This window comes from Haemaphysalis longicornis, unplaced genomic scaffold, assembly GCF_048455015.1.
Source record: "Haemaphysalis longicornis isolate Haplotype H1 unplaced genomic scaffold, Haemaphysalis longicornis Haplotype H1 scaffold_3, whole genome shotgun sequence".
Taxonomy (NCBI): domain Eukaryota; kingdom Metazoa; phylum Arthropoda; class Arachnida; order Ixodida; family Ixodidae; genus Haemaphysalis; species Haemaphysalis longicornis.
In genome coordinates, this window is record NW_027526335.1 from 10,186,821 (window position 1) to 10,200,528 (window position 13,708).

The 13,708-nt window shown below is 46.9% G+C and overlaps 1 protein-coding gene across 1 annotated transcript in view; it reads right to left on the bottom strand.

Moving 5' to 3' along the window:
- The window catches only part of Rdgc (retinal degeneration C), a 202,863-nt gene that overhangs the window by 70,978 nt on the left and 118,177 nt on the right, over positions 1-13,708 (bottom strand). The window lies entirely within an intron of this gene.

Here is a 13,708-nt window from a genome sequence, read left to right on the forward strand (position 1 = left end):
TGTGCCCCTGAATGAAGTACGAACGCGTCCAAATCCTTGGCCGGATCGCGACTCTGACTAGCGTGAGGGCCCGTATTCGAGCTCCTGCGCAAGAAGCTGATTAAACAAGTCCGTCCGGAGACAGGCTCCTAGAGCACGGACATCTTCAATTTTTAAAACAGTACACTTTTAGAACGTCGATAGCAATTCAGACGTCAAGGCAATGCGCTGTTTTTTTAATAGGTGTGACACTATTGCCTCTATTTCTTAATCACTTTTTAATAGGTGTGACTCTATTTCCTACAGTTTGTTTTCTTTCTCTCGTGTGCAGCAACACTGCTTATTGATCGAAAGTAAAAAGCTTTGCAGCAGGCTTTTTTCCGAAACAAGCTGATGCGACTTATCAGCAGGAAGCAATAGATCAGAACACCACTCCATACCCATTAGAGGTGTAATGCGGTGAAGAAACCCCGTTTAATCCCGGTTTTCTTTCTGTTGCGCCTAAAGTAGCTTCAGAGATATACAGAGCTCTATAACTTAAAACATATAGTGCTCAAGAGCTTCAAATGGAGGTTTTACGCGCTGAAGCTGGGCTCCCATGCGTGCCGTAACTGGTGGTCGTACATTAATCTTGACCGCTGGGAGTTCGACGGGCGCCACGATTTTCTTCTTGCCTCCGCGAGAAAAACACTTCTACCACTCGGGAATCAAAACATGCCCTGGTGCTCAATTGCAACGCACTGATTGTGTTTACTGTACATCCTTTTTTCAAATGGTCCTAAGGTATTATGTAGCATCATCTATAAATAAATAAACTTGATAAAACAAACAGTAAGGAAAGAAACGGTAGGAAGACGTGTACAAAGATTACAATAATGGCTGGACTGTATAAAGTGACCTGGCCCCCAAAAGACACGCGACACCGAACACACAGAAATGGCCAACTGATAGAGGCGTGCGAATATTCAAACAAAATTCCCTAATAGCGAATCGAATATATTCGATTCGGTGACGAATCAAATAGCGCGCACTCAGAACTATGTAAATTGCGACCATTGTCTGGACGATTGGAGAATATTTTTTTCGAAAACGTTTCGAATAAGCAGTGTGGGTCAAAATCACTGTGACGTTATTCTAGGCCACCGCTTCGACACATCGCAACGGGGTCGAAACCTGAGTGAGGCACTTTCTCTCGTTTCTTTTCTCGTGAGGCTTGTGAATGCCTCTCGTAATCGTGCTTCTGAGGCCCCGTTAGCATAAATTATGAAGTTCGGAGCATGTTCAGCCTTTGTGGTACTTGTTTTCGATTTTGTGACGTGCTTTTGTGCATGTGGTGTAAGAATGGGCGAGTAGACGATTACTTTTGGGTATACAGCGCGACACGGACACAGAATTAAGGGACATGGTGATGACTTACAATGACCGTTGACTGCCCGAAAGGATATAAAATGGATCTAGGGGGAAGAAATAGTAAACATTGACCGATTCAGTAACTTTTATTGATGAGAGCCCACAGACGCGAGCGGTGACTTTCACTCAGCTCTAATAACAGAAAAAAAATTGAACGTTTATCAGGCAATCATACGTGACCCATGGTGGTGTTTTATCAATCTACTTTTTACGCATTACTTGCATTTTAGCAGCGGAACTCTTTGGGCTTTAAGCTCTGTCCGTGCGGATCGTTAACAGAAAACTCCGCTCGGCGAAGTGGAGGGGGAAAATGCTAGGCCAAGAAGTGTGAGGGGAAGTGGCGAAGAGGCAGGGGGCTCACGAGCAGGTGTTCGGAGTACACACCTCAAGAAAAAATTTACACCATCTTCCCGCGAGGGGAACCATGGGCAGATGCGACTCATCGTGGGGTTTCCGTTGCGTTTCCGTTATGTTGTTTGCATTAGCGTGTCAATTTGTTGTTGTTTCTATTATATTACGTACGGTTGCGCCGACAATCGCGATAGCAGGCCTGTTAGTCTCCATTCAAATCACCGGGGGTCATCGGATGTCATCGGAGCGGCGGAATGACTGAGAGGAGCGGCGCAGTTACCACGTTTATATGTACCGCGCGTTAACGGTGAGGGGAATGAGAGAGAGCAGGGCATGCGCATGTGTTAGATGTTTAACCGAGCGCTAACGTGCGCTGACGAACAGCTGGCACGGCGACGGGAGCGAGCGCTAACACGCAGATGGCGCTGCGGTGAGAGCGGCGTTAGCGCGCAGCTGGCGCGGCGAGGAGAATGGGGGAGGGATGCGGACTACGGACGACGGAAGATGCCGGAGGGACAAGGCGAGTTAAAGAGATGCGTCGCATCTAAAAATGAAAGCCGTTCCACTCAATGTGAAAGCTGTCGGAAGTGCGGAATAGGGACTCGCCATAATGGGCGGTAGCGCCGTTCAAATGCAAATCAAATTTCCCGCCTTCGCAGTGCTCGCTCACCCCCTGCCTGAAACAGCGCCAGCGGGAGTTCTGTTCGTTCTCTTTTTGCTTGCTTTTCCTCCCGCTCATGCCGGCGTTGCACTGCCACTTTTTTGCGCTTACCATCGCAAAAACCAACCCACGAGCATTCCGAAATAAAGAAACGCGGGTGCTGCAGGTTATTTACATATATTTTGCTTCAAATGTGCCTGCAGTTTTCTTTGCGCTAAACAACGGGGAGATGTATTACAAGCACCAGCAGTTCACGAGTTTCGAACGGTTATGACTATGTAAAACGCGTGGTTTTCGAAGCCTCTGCGGGATTACCTACGACGGTACGCCGGGCTCTACTTGGGTCCGTTATCTCGCTGCGCCGCCTGATTCCGGCAGTCGCTTGACATCGAGCGTCACCTATACTCGGTGACAACTTAAGAACGGCACCGGAAGTTGCCGCTGTGCCTTATCACCGTAGCCGAATGTTTCTCCGCGCGGCTCAAGTAGGGTGTTACTGGGAATATTTTGAACATGGCGTGAGCCGTTCCCGTGATTTTTTGGACTTAATATGCTTATAAGCGACTTCAGTGACGACAAACAAACGGCGTGAGACAAGGCAGACGATATCACGCATTCATAGCAAACCCCTTTCAAAACGCGCGCGCACTGTCGTCACGAGTCCGGCGCTTTGGCGGAGTGATACACTACATGAGCTGGTGCCGTTCCTGAGTTGTAACCGAGTATAGCTACGACGACAAGGCGAGCCCCTAAAGTGCTCTGCACTTAAAACGCTTCCCATGGTCGGAATCAAACCTGCGTTCCTCGGGTTATGAAACCTGAGTCTATCGGATTGCGCTAGCGTAGCATTCGGGGTGCATATCATTTTCTTTGGGTTCGTAGCACGTTGGACTTTGGCTGAATTGAAATGGTTGATTATGAGGTTTAACGCGCCGACGCTACACAGGCGATAGATAAGGTGCGCCGTAGAGGAGGGCTCCGGATTAATTTTGACCACCTCGGGATCATTAACGTGCGCCGAAATCTCGAACACACGGGCGTTTTCGCTTTTCGCCTCCATCAGAAAAGCGGGCGCCGCGGCAGGGAATCGAATCCGCGTCTATCCAACACGAACTAGCGGCTCAGCTGCACAACGCCTCACTCACGGAGCCACCGCGATGGGTCTGAGTTGGCTTCGGACTTCGGCAGTTTGGACTGTGAACTTCATGAGGGTGGATTGTGGACGTTGATTTAGCTCTGCTTGCATAAAGAAAGGTTCTTTTTTGAAGCATGTTTCTCTTAAAAAAGGGGCAGACCTAAGAAAAGCCAAGTTAGAGGTAGTGAAGACCACCAGCTCAGCTGTTTCCTCAGTCTTCGCATCTCAAATGCGAAAAGGGGCGATTTTTAATTTTTTATTTTATCTTCAATATTGTCCCCTCTCCTGACCTGTTATTTCTCTGTCGTTGTGGAATCCCGTAAGTGCCCTTCCGCAAAGAACCTTAGTTGTAAGTCAGTTCGTATCTATATTCCTCTTCTGTGCCCGTGTCACTTTTGCGTTGCATGCTAACTCTGCCTTTGTACGTTTCTTGAACTTTCTTCAGAGGCTGTGCAGAGTAGCAGGTTAAGTTATGATAAAATAATCAATTAGAATCAGGTCTGTCGTGTATTTTTACGTTTTTCTGTCGATATTTTTGGCAAACGCTGTTTTTCTCTCGTTTTTTTAGAAGTGCTACTGTGTTAACCTCCTCACATGTTTTTCTCTTCGCTTTTTAATGATCAGGATCAGATCTGATGAAGTATGAGGTAGCGGTACGCCCTCGGAAGCGATTCACAAAAAGATATTGTCACGGACAGGGCTTTCTAGTCCTTGCTCGCCTTTGTAAGCGCTATGACCATATTTAGAAAACGTGCGGAATGGTCTATATTCGAGTCTGCTCGTTCACTACTCCATTTTCGTGGGATTCGGCAGCAAAGCTCCTCCATTGCTGTTTGATTTCGTTAAAAAGAATACTTTTCACCCATTTCTGCAAGCTAAGAGACGAAAAAGATTACAACTAGCCAACATTTATTTATTTATTTATTTATTTATTTATTTATTTATTTATTTATTTATTTATTTATTTATTTATTATCATACTCTCACGGCCCGGAGGCATTACAGAGAGGGGTGGTGATTGAGGTAATTAGACAGTACGTCAGGTTCTGTAAAGTTCATTGTCTGACGCCGGAAATAAACAGAAAGAAAACGAAAAGATCAACTTCGTTAAACGCATCTGCTTTCCCACTAACCGTCAGAGCAGGACAGGACTATATCCTGCCGGATGACGCAACAGGAACAATGGAGCTGACTTAATAGTATGGTCCACTTTGCGCCTCCGACGCAGGTTCGAGGTTGAGTTTAATGGACGGGTTGGTAGAGTGCTAGCCACAAGGTTCAAATACAGATTAATTTTTCGGGCCTTAGTTTCGAAGGGGCATGCTTACTCCGGAACGTGGCGTTTTTCTCGCGCAATTTGCACCGAGTCGCTCTTCCGTCCGATAGCAAAAGAAGCACGTGTGAAACTAGGGTTAATGTGCGGTATTCGCTCAACGTCACTTCTGGAGAGTTGCCGGGTAAAAGTGGAACTTGGCGAGCTCGACGTGACGGAGCGCGAATTCGTCGCCAGGCCCCGGGACGCTGCGCAATCGCAGGCACTATGCAAGACCCCAGAGATGCCGTCGCCGGTGCAGCGGGAACCACTGGAGCAACCTGAGTGCAGAGCCAGCCAGCACAGTCGGTGCTTTAGCGGTTCCTCCATGAAGGGGCCAGGCTGGATGGCGCCCTATGACCTCGAAAACGCGCTTGTTGGGAAAGCGACAAAACTCTTAAAGGCATGCGTTCACTGGTGAACTGCCGCCGATGTACCTTAACATCGCAGGTCTGCGTGTGCGGGTTGCTGTGTGCGCGCTAGTTATATGGACGATAAGGAGAGTTGAGGGTGATCATGTCTGCATTAACTCGCCTAGTTTCCCCTGGAATCTCGTTCTTTTGTCGGATTTTTATGCTGTTTCCTTGAGCCCCCACCGCGGTCACAATCGACCACACAAGTGAACGGATGCTTCGTTTTCATATTATCTGGCTCCCTAAATTTAAGAGCACACCAGAAAACATATCATGATGTCGGCCTTTTTTCTTGTACTCAGTTGCTTTGACGTTTCAATCGGGACGAGAAATCATCCCGTTTGCGGCAATACGCCCCGTGAAGTGGTCAATTTCGCCCTGCAGCCAAGTTCCACCTGCCGCTGCTATTAATTTAAATTTAAATACAGGTACTGTACTCGATACGTAATCAAATTGTAGAGTGCGTTAATTCCTGCTCACCCGCTAATTCTGTCCCCATCGTCGCGCCTAGTATGGCCTGCAGGACGGCTAGAATGGACAGAACTTGTCACGCCGCGATCGTGATCATCTGCTGCCATTCCGTGCTGCTCGTTAATGAGACGGGCAATACGAACCGTGCAGAGTGCGCAGTGCCCAACCGTGCTCGTCAGGGCTCTTCAATATATGGAGCTGCGAAACTCGACAACGTGCAACTGTAAAGACTCGGTCAATTGACTTCTTCGCCTTATTGTGTGTGTGTGCGTGTTTTAAGCGAATCAGAAATGGGAAATGAGGGGCTCAGTGAATTAAGACAGAAAATAAGGGTTGGCAGTCAAGAAAACCTCGGAAAGCAAAGGGGAGGTTGTGGTGGGTCATAGAAACAGATGAAGAATTTTTTTTAGTCAGAAAGTTATGCGTATGAGAGGAAGAAGAAGAGAAGGAGGAGGAAGAAACGTCTATGCGGAGCAGTAAGCCTTCGGGAAGAGTTCTTATTCTTATTCCAGGGTCCCTTGAAACTACCCATGTGAGCTCGCTCTCTCTCTCTCTCTCTCTCTCTCTCTCTCTCTCTCTCTCTCTCTCTCTCTCTCTCTCTCTCTCTCTCTCTCTCTCTCTCTCTTCATTACGAAGCGTCCACTGATTTGCCACTCGTGATGAGGGGCGTACAACACGTACGCACCTCATCATGTTGTGCTGCCTCATGTTGTGCTGCCATCTGCCGGCAAAATTTGAAATAGAATATGCGATAGTCGCGACAACTGCCGCTGAAAACATCAACCTTTCTTTAGCAATCAAAAAGAGGCTATTTTATTGCTGCAAAAAAAAAAAAAACTTAAGCGATTTAAAGTAGCATGCCAAACTTTGCAACGCATTATATAGCACTTATAATTCCTGATAGACGGCTGCCCATTACGCACACGTCTTATCAGAGGGAGGGGATGGGGGGGGGATCACGGGATGCTCTCTCTCGATACATGGGCCACAGTGAGAGTTTCGCAAATCCATATAACGCAGAAATCTTGGTGCTCGCTAGTCTACCAGTGAGACTGCGCAGTGCAGCGGCATTACCTCTCTCCCGGTCACGTCTGTTCTGATAGGGTCTTCGTTCCCGTAAACCTGCCAAAGTAATGGACTCGCATCTTTATCATGTTCATGGTCTAACGCAAGAGGTAATTTTCGCTGCCTTTCGTATCAAAATTTTGCTCTGCAATTGACAGAACACTTGAGACGAGGGGCGCGACAAAAAATAAAACGACAAAAATGGCGCCGACACAAACGACAGACGTCATCACAGTCTAGCAACAACACAGCGCGCAACAGTAGAGCAAAAAGTCCCAATAGCACAACGTCACGAACTCACAAACATTAAGACACCAAATGAGCGAAACACATAAGTGGAAAACGACACGACTGAGCACGCGTTTCGCGCTCCAGGAACCGGTGCGGCCAACCGCGAGGCCCCAGATCTCTGTCTGGCGCCCAACCTACTCGATATTTTTTCCTCGCCGCTCGTGGGTGCCACGTAAGCGGTTTGCTGGTTGGTGGCCGTAGCCAGTGGCAATTAGCGGCTTGGGTACGCCTTTGATGACGTTGCGTGCGGGAAATTTGAGGGAAAGGCGTGACGCGACGCACATGCAGCACGTCTCCAATGAACCTTTTTCCAGTAGCAAAGCCCTCTTGCGGCAGCCGCCCGAACCATACTTGGAGGATTATAGAATAACACGCCCCATTTTTTTCCGCCTGCCTTGGGCAGTTGAAGAAGCCGTTGCATGCATAACGCATGGTGTAGGTGGCAGAGAAATTTTTCTATGGCAGCCGTAGCGCCTATCTGTCGGCAACTTTTAGAACTCAGAAAACGGAGCAGCACTTGGCTGGCACGGCATTCGCAACTGGCTAATCCAATATGGCATCGTTTTGTTTACATTTTGACCCCCAATAATGGCGGATATCGGTCGGTGGGAGCGAGAGTAGCGCATGCTCAGAGCGCTACTGGAAAAAGGTCCATTCTTCAAAACGGCAGCGCGGAGCGGTCACGGTGCCGGTTAGTCACGCCAGAAACCGGACCCCTTGCTCACTCATGCATCTGCAGTTTAGAGTGGAAATTACGTATATAGCGTTTCAATGAGCTTACAAACATTTCTGAGTGTGCAAGATGCTTGTTGTGAGTATTTTTGTTACGTCTTTTTTGTAGATTCGCTTTCTTACAGTTTTTTTTTCAGGCGCTCGCTAAAGAGGTTCTGGTTTGGTCTTTTTTTTTCAAAAACGCCGTTACCTGGGTGCCTTCATCAATCCCAAGCTAACTTGGACTGATCACATCACAAAAGTTACCGCCGGTGCATCCAAAACATTATCTATATCCCTTTCGTTCACCAACCTTAGTTCGTTGACTAGCCTACGAAAGTTGGCCAGAGTAATCTGGAATACGCGGCTTCAATTTGGAATCTGCACATATATTACTTAATAGATGCTTTTTGTTGCCATTCATAATGACGCGGCTCACTTCATAACTTCATAGTACGATTTTCAGACATCCATAAATAATATAACGTCGCCGCTCTGCTCTAACTCTCCACATTGTGGAATGAAAGCAGCGCGCCTTTGCCTGCAATGTTTCATAAATTGTACTGCAATTTCCCAAAGCTGCATATATATCACCCCATGCTGCACCAGAGGACATTATTTTTTCTAGGGGCCACCGGATTGTGGAAAGAGAGGCGTCTCCTCGTCTCCTGCTGGGATTTTTGCAGTGCACGGGGCCAAGTGGTGCGTGGCGACTCTCCGTGTCTCTGATGCAATAATGCGGACGATTAGGCGGAGCATTTCCCAGAAGTTAGGCAAGGGTAAGTCCGCCTCATCTAACAACACATACATACATACATACATACATACATACATACATACATACATACATACATACATACATACATACAGAAATAAGGGTTGGCAGTCGAGAAAACCTCGGAAAGCAAAGGGGAGGATGTGGTAGAACATTGAAACAGATTAAGAATTTGGAAAGAAAGAAAGAAAGTGAAGAAAAAATGCCCGCCAGGTGGGCATTTTTTCTTCACTTTCTTTCTTTCTTTCCAAATTCTTAATCTGTTTCAATGTTCTACCACATCCTCCCCTTTGCTTTCCGAGGTTTTCTCGACTGCCAACCCTTATTTCTGTGTTATTTTCAACGAGCCCCTCATTTCCTATTCTGATTCGCTACATACATACATACATACATACATACATACATACATACATACATACATACATACATACATACATACATACATACATACATACATACATACATACATACATACATACATACGTTCGTACGTACATACATACATACATACACACACACACGCACACACACACACACACACACACACACACACACACACACACACACACACACACAGACACATAGGAATGCGAACTTGCATCGCTTTTTAAATTGCATGAGCGTCGAACACCTAGACGGTTCAACAAACTCATTTAACAAATAATTTCTTCCACTACCGATTGGGGATTGGAATCGGCTTACAAAATCAACAGTCAATGAATGCAATTCTTTGTCAGTACGTCACTGAGTACGTGTACTACACTTTGTGGGTAAACAGAATATTTTATATATTTGCATTGTAACCACGCTTTTTTGTTTTTCTGCCTTGTGCTTTTGTTTGATTGACCACTGGTTTTGGTGAATGCCTTGCTTCGCCCCCTTATTTTAAGACCTAGCGGCTGTCAGGAGCCCTTAAGGGTAAAGAACGAATGAATGAATGAATGAATGACCCCATTACATAAAAATACCTTAATAAGCAAAGAATACATAAATAAATAAGATGATTAATATTATGATGGTGATTATAGAAACTAAACGTTCCGCGTAAACGTTTTCTCCCGTTTCCACAATACTCCGGCAGGAGTGATTAGCCGCGCGCTTTTTTAGGCAAGAAAAATGATACCAGCATGATGTGTTGCTTGGAGCTTCTATGATCACGTGAAACAGAGAGAACATTCTTAAAATGTGAGAAGAACTTCTTGCTGGGCTAGTTGGTGAACAGTTGCCATGATTTGAAGAGCAACAACAACAACAACAAACACGGACGAAGAAACAGAGTAGACGAGACAGGCGATAGCAATTGTCTCGTCTACTCTTCTTCGTCCGTGTTTTTTGTTGCGCTTCAAATCAGGATTCTTAAAATTACCCCGCACACATGTCATTCCACAAGCTAGTGGAACCTCCGAAACCGTAGGCCCGAGAGGTTTTATGATGATTCCCGACTGACGCTTTTGTGCCCAGGTTGGCGCCAGCCCTTCTTGTGTTTTCTCTGCAGTGAGGCCGCTCCTTCTGCCAACAATTAGGCTGAACGCTCCAAACACGTCTACTCTGCTAGCGCTCCCGGTCATGCACGCCATCCGCTTCTCAGACGGTGAGCACTCACTTTGGTTGTATATTACGGTTCGCAAGGCGGGTTGTGCCACACTGGTACAAGGATGCTCATACCGGAATCTTCCCCAAGATGCACGCCATCATGTAGCGATGTACACCTCCGCAAGGGCGCAGCTTGGCGGGGATGATCAGGCGTAAACAAATGCACGCGCGCTCGGATCGCGGTTCTCGGCACGTGTAACGATGGCCTTCGCGTATAGCTAGCACGAGAATCAATGCAGGCCGACCGAGGAATGCGGTGTGCACGCGAGAAACCACTCGCGTCCACAAAGACAAGAGCCCATAACATTTGAGCCACGATTGCAGGCATAGACAGCTCGTCACAGCGCTACTTCAGAAGACCCGCGTGCCGGCTCAGCGTGTTGTTCCGTCTACGACATTTAAGTCGTTGCTTTTATCACGAGCTGGGTTGTTTATTCGGAGGCCCATCAAATGTCTTCCATGATCCAGTTGTTTTCTTCCAAGGTTTTTCTCGAAGAGAAAGTGAAAGACGACGGTGTTAGCTTGAGCCATTCGAGCACTCACTCCAAGAGAAAAAAAAAATGGCCTCGTATCTGCTCCTTTCGTTGCAAATGTCGACGAAAGACGATAGTCGATTGGCGCCCCTGGCAAGTAAATGCCTCCCTTCTGTTTCCCGCTCACCTCTCATGCTGTTCCTCTCCCGTCTTGTTCCTCCAAAGATAACACGCTAGGGATTTGCTCAATTCAATTTAAATTTACCGCGTTCCACTTCTCCAAGTAGGGTGACGCGATGCCAGCGCTGCTGTACGGCGGAGACGCGCGTGAATTGAGGCACCCGACTACAACTGTTATAGAACCACGTTTCCCTACTCCACGAGCGTTCAAAGCGGAGCGTGGAACCTATCTAGTAGAACCTCTCGTTGATGTTGTCGTTTGATTTTTTTAAATGCCACCAGGTGGCGCGCGCAACAGCAGGCGACGGTTTTCTGCAGTTGATGTAGTATTTTATTTGCTGTCGCAAAACCCCAGCAACCGTAAATTTTTAATAAAAGAACGCTTAAAATAACACCCATGTATTGATTTTCTGTCTTATATTGGCGTAATGTCTTGTTCTTTTTCAACAAATTTGACAAGCATGAAGATGAACACTGGACTTAGATGTTTAGATTTGACTTTGGGTATATAAGACTATTGCGCAGTTCGCGTTTCACTTTGGCCGGCAGGCTGAATCGAGTCACAGACAGGTAGATAGACCAAAATCTCTGCGTTTAAGTAGCCCAAGGAAGGCTATCATCTTCAAAAATAATTATAAAGTTTGTACATGGTTTGTGTCCCCATCTGTTTTTTTCCCGTCTCCGAAAGCGTGCAAGCGCCCTGGTGCTCTACCGCATGAGCAAACTGGTGGAAACGTGCTTCAGGGAGCTCACCTTCCGCAATTTGGTGCGCAAAACACAATGTTAACGGTGCTAACTTTGTGAGTTTTTTCAGTAATCTACAATGAGTGAAAGGTACCAAGAAATCGTGAATTGTTACGTCACGGAACGGGACCTCTGTGGTAGTGTTGTGTCATATGTAGCGAATTTTCACTGCAATACAAGTTGCTTTCAGTCTAAGCTCAACTAGAACAAGAGAAAATGCTCCTTTTTTCGTAAGGAACTTCAGTTTCATGACGCCGTCATATTCCCGTTGCGTGTTTTCAGATCAAATGTGTATCGAGGGAAATTGCGTCTTCCCCGCCAAACAGGCGGTCTTCCCTACTAGACGGCACCTTGCCGCCGGAAAAGAGCCGCTCATCTGCTTCATTCATCGAATAATTTAGTCGAACGTTCTTGCGCGTGCGCAGCTCGGCTACCGAGAGAACTTCCGCAAGCATACGGAAGGAGACACTGCACGGAGGGCGCCTGTGATAAGAGCGGTGGCCGAGATGAGTAATAATTCTACACTACGTCGCGGTCGCCGCAAAGACTGATCTGGATCGTATTTCATCATAGTGCGACACTTGACTAATTAGAATAAGCGTTACTCAGTGCAAGTCAATGTAGATTTCCCGTACCACTTCTCTGCAGTGCCATGTAACTAACCTCTCAGCAAGAGCTATTATCTCAAACACATTACGTCATGCGCCTCAGCGTTTATATCTCCAGCAATTTTTGCTGCAACGCCGATGTCGACTGCATAACGCGAATTCCATTCTAGGTTACTTACGCAGTAACTTTTCTCGAGCTTTCACAAGCCTTCAGATACTAAATTTGAAAACATGCGAAAGGCCTAAACTTGAGAATTTGTCATCAATTATAGACCAACTTCCTTAATTCCAACATCGAGAACAAAATCGTTCTGCTCGTTTTATCTGATGAAAGTTTTCTCGCTCCAACGCCATTTCCTCGATGAAAGCTAATGTTACCCGACCGGTTTTTTTACCACGCCGTAATATTTCTCGCCTTTGCCTTTTCTATAAGGTTTTTCGTTGGAACCCCGGTCTCAGCAACATTCTTTTGCAGCACGTGTTGTGCGTGTCAGATCGAACGGCCATTATTTGAACTCTCGGACGTTTTCGGCGGCAGCACCAATTTATATATCGACTTACTTTTCCCGAGTACAGCAAACGACTAGCAAAACCGCTTTCCCGTCTCTCGCCGCCAGAACTGACGACGTCACTGTGTTGAAAAGAGCTGCTTGTAAACCTTCGTTGTAACTTCGCCATTTCAAGCGTGCGGCTTCAATTCTTGGTGTTCTCTGCTCGCGGACGTCACCATCTCCTTTTATTGTTGTTTGGTATCGCTATTATGACCTTCTACCGCTGCAACCGCGGTTTCCGCTTCTTTTTAGACAATTTTTTCAAATGCGTTGTCATCCCACTCGCCTTACTTTGCTAAAACGGCGAAAAACGAGTTGTCCTGCACATCCACGTAACCATAAAGTGAAGCCTGGAACAAGTGGTAAAAATTCGCACTGACTGCGAACGCGGGTACGCACCGGCGCAACGCCCCCCTGGATGCGACGCGTCATGCCAGTGGCTCCAGCGCGAAGCGCCGTTCCGCGTATGTATAGCCATGCTAGAGCTATCATGGACGAAGTAAATACATCGTCTCTTTCTAACAATTCCAGGAGTCGGGCTGGGATCGACCGAGAAGGAGCAACAACCGTCCCAGAACTCGACAATGATGATCGTGCGCATAAGGAGGGGACCTCAATGAGATGATAATGATGATGATGATGGGCACATGCATGTTTGTTTCAAGTGTCGCCACGTGATGACACGTTCTATTACTATGCCTGTGAAAGATGTACGCATTGCCTTGCATGAACGTGTCTGATTTGTCGCGGCAAAGGAGGTAAAAGTAAACTGCACAGTTTAAAGTACTTGTATGAACAAAAGCATGCACAAGTAGCGATTTGGTTCGCCATTGAGAACCATATTGGGGCGTGGTGGTGACAAAGAGAGTATGTATTTATTGCCTGCGAGACTCTCTGCAACGTGGCTTTTCAACCATGCGCGACATGGCACGTGTAGGAACGCTGCGGGAGAAGGAGCAGCTCTGCGCAGCCCACAAGGCTCGTT